Raw genomic sequence first — 3,946 nt, 5'->3', positions numbered from 1 at the left:
GCACCCCATGCGGCCCCCACACCAAGGCCGACCCGCGCCTGCCGCCGCCGCATCCCCCGCTGTAATTAGTGCTGCTGCCCTCCATGTGGGCTCGATTAAACCGTGATTTAGCCGAAAGAAATATAATTATGGCTGCAAATAAAATAATCAGCATTGAAGAGCGATTTCCTTAATGAGATGGAGCGGTTGCACGTCACGGAGTAAAGGGGTCTCATTAAGAGGTGGTAATGAGGCTTGGGTGGATGGTGCAGTTACAAAATCGCCCAACTCCTCTGCAGGACCGGCCCGCCCGCCCGAAGTGGCACTGCCTTGCCTGTCCGCTGTCCCGCAGTCCCAGCGCACCTGAGGGGCACTCGGGCCCGCCCCGTCCGGCCCCCAGGGGGCGCAGCGCCCACCGCGGCCTGGTCCTTCCGGCCGGCCACACCGTCGGGCCGGGCGGGGCGGCAGAGGCGGCGAGGCGAGGCGAGGGCATCAGCCGGCTGCTCTGGGGCCCCGCCAGCAAGGCCTGCTCTGCGTCGGGAGTCAGATTTGAACAAACAACACTGAGGGGACTGGGCGCTGAAGAAGCAGATCTGAGCGAGGAGCCCCCGGGTGGGGCGGGTAGCAGGGCAGCCCAGGGAACCTCTGGGCGCAGGTGGAAGCCTTCTCAGGTGAATGTGAGTTCAAAAGGGAACAAGAATGTCACAACAAACAGGTGCTCGGGGACAGGTGTACACCACTCCAAGAGGCGTCAGCACGCTGCATCTTCCCAGCGCCTTGGGGGTTCTCATTCTCACCACGTTATTCTCCAAACTTTATTAAAGTACCGAAAAACGCAACAACTCTGTATTTTAGCCACCTCATTGAAAAAAGTTTCAAATCATTTCAAATATTTCCTAAAGTGTTAGCTCTGACCTTTCAGTAGACTTCTTTACATCAAGGTGCGTACATATGCATGTCCCCAATGTCCAGATGTAATGATAACGCAGCATTTATTTCTAATTAGATTATAAACCCCTTCCTAGATTCAGTTTCATCATTTGGAACAATTCTACCATTCTCATTTAGAAAAGGAAATTCACATTAACCATACAAAGTGACTATCATCCGATCAGCATGTCCTGAGTGTGTTGGTCTGGGTTGGAGGCCCATTTCTGTTTTGAGCACTGACAGGTGAATGAAAGGGACAGATCCCTGACTTGGTGGAGCTTACAGTCCAGCATGCCCTGAGCTGAACTTTTCCACCATGGTGGACTGTAGCCATCAGGCATTTATTTGCAGGCTGGTGGAAGAAGAGGTAAACCTGGAAAGTAGCTCAGTTTTTGTGTGCTCCTGACCCTCCCACCTTCTCAATCAGTATTTTCCTGAGATCCTGAGGAAGAAAGTGATTTGATACATTAATTTTATTAGGTGTTAGAAGCTAATGTAATACCCTTCCTGGAATGTTTCCATTTTAAAAATGAACTGCAAGGAGAGGCGATTTGCCTAGATAAATGGTTTTTCCTATCTGTGTGTCTAGTGGTAGTCAGAGGCTTGACAGAGGAGGATTTTGGAGGTAAATCACTACTATCCGAATTATCACTTTCCTAATTGTCCTCACTAGCTCTGGTAGAAAATCTCGCATTAAAAAAAAAAAAAAAAAAAAAACAACTGGAGAGGTTCTAGATCCCTCCTTCAATTAAAGTGAATATATTTGCAAACAACTTCAGAGGTTTCAGGGCCCCCACAAACCCACCTATGGGCCCCAAGGTATGAAAGAGTAATACATGGGTGAAGCTTCAGTATTTATGAGCAAGACCTTCAAAGAAGAAATAATGCAAATCTCCAAATTTTTCTATCAATAAACCTTAATCTAGGGAAGAGCTAGGTTGAGAATCAGAAAGAAGTTGTCAAACCTGTAAGTTCCAACAAAATAACTGATTCAAAGATGTAGTCTAACAAATTTATAACAAATCCATGTCTTCCACCTGACTCAAATATTGGTTGATATTAATCCAAACCTATACACAATTTTTCCATGTTGCAGAAAATTGTCAGGAAATCAGCTTTGTTGGAGGGCAGCTCCTGCCCCTATAGGACATAGACTCTGGGCAGCTGGCACCCTAGCTGGGGAGTGCAGCCTCACATGATAAAAAAAAACCAAACCCGTTGCCATCAACTCATAGTGACCCTATAGGACTGAGTAGAACTGCCCCATAGAGTTTTGAAACAGGGGTTGGTGAATTTTAACTGCCAACCTTTTGGTTAGCAGCTGAGCTCTTAACCTCTGTGCCACCAGGGCTTCACCTCACACAATGGCGGGTCATAAATGTGTCCTGGACGGAGCTGGAAGTGAAAGTGATTAAAATTCACACACTGGGGCCACAGAGAGTAAAGCGTGAGTAAAAGCCTGTCTTAAGCCTACTAAAGCCCCAAAATCCAGAGCTTAAGCTAATACTCTCATTCACTCCCCAAAGGCATCTTACACATTAAGGCCTGAAGCCCAGCAGCAGAGCTGCCTTCTCCACCCTACACGCTTTCCCAAGTTGCTAACATATGGAACTAGAGAGACTTTTCTGCACAGGATATAGTTCTTTCCTGGCTGCTTTAGAACAGGAATTTACTCTTCCCTGTCCCTTAATTTTTGAGAGGTCCCCAAGCCACCCATTAGGAGGGATATTGACTTTTCCACATACATATACGCGGAAAAGTATGGTCTTTTTTCACTTTCCATGAAGCCGCTGAGGTAGAGAGGGGAATATGTATTAGTTAAGATAAGTATTAGGCTGCTGTAACAGAGACCCCAAAATAAAGTAGCTTAGAAAAGAAAAAAATTTACTTCTCTCACCCAGAACAGTCCATGCAAATGCATTCCAAGACTAATACAGAAGCTCCAGAAGGTTGGGAACCCAGACTTCTTTACTGTTACTCTGCCTTCCTCGACATTTGGCTTCCATCCTGTGGAAGATGCCTGCTCCCGCTCCTGCCATCACCTCTGCATTTTAGGCAGCTGGGAAGGGAGATAAAGAGGAAGGATCACCCCCTTTCTTTTAAGGTCATGGCTCAAGAATGCAGCTATCACTTCCTCTCACAATGCATTTACCAGAATGTAGTCAGGTGGCCGTACCTAACTCAAGGAAGATTGGAAACGGTAGTCTTTACCTGGACTAGTAAATGGCTTACCTGCTCTGGGAGGGGCAAAACTGTTATCTGCAACTCATTTATGACTTGGCCCCTATCCTCACTCATCCCCAGTGTTTGTACTGCCAGATTGGTGAATGTGTTTTGAGGAGTGGGTGTCGGGGGAGTGGAGCAGAAGCAGAGAGGCCATTGGGAACCTATTACAATGCAATAATCCAAGGAAGAAATGATGGCCTCTTGGACCAGAATGAGAGCAGTGGAGAATGTGATAAGTGGTTGTGCTGGGCCCTTTGAAGAGAAAATGCCTTTGAAGCTCAAGTTAATTCAATTCAATAAACGTTTATAGGTTCTGGGTCAGGTTGTCAGCCAGAAGAAAATACCCCATGGTACTATTCGACCAAATGCAAAGAATAAAGTTGAAGTCTTCGAATTTTAGGGAATTGGGAGACTTTATGAGGTCAGACTAAAACTCAAAGCCTTTCCATCTGGAAAGATGTGAGCAGAAGGGTGATGTGATCAAAACGTATACAATTCAGGAAAGTCACAAGAGAGCAAACATGGATTAGGAAACAACCTATAATCTCCATTTAAGATAAATAAAAGGAAGGCCCTTATACATGGGAAATTAAATTTGTGGAATTCATTCCTTCCAAGAGATGATACTATATTTGTTGGGTTAAGGGTTCAGTGGCTATAAAAGAAACAAATAACAATAAAAAAACCAACAAGACAGTCTCCGGCAAGATGGCGGTCTAGGCAGAAGCACCACGCCGTCCCTCCACAACAAAGATCCGAAAAACTAAGCCAAACAGAGAATCAACAATCCTGAAACCCTAGAACATCAAAT

Source organism: Trichechus manatus, unplaced genomic scaffold (assembly GCF_000243295.1).
Source record: "Trichechus manatus latirostris isolate Lorelei unplaced genomic scaffold, TriManLat1.0 scaffold00029, whole genome shotgun sequence".
NCBI lineage: Eukaryota > Metazoa > Chordata > Mammalia > Sirenia > Trichechidae > Trichechus > Trichechus manatus.
This window is presented reverse-complemented; position numbering follows the sequence as displayed.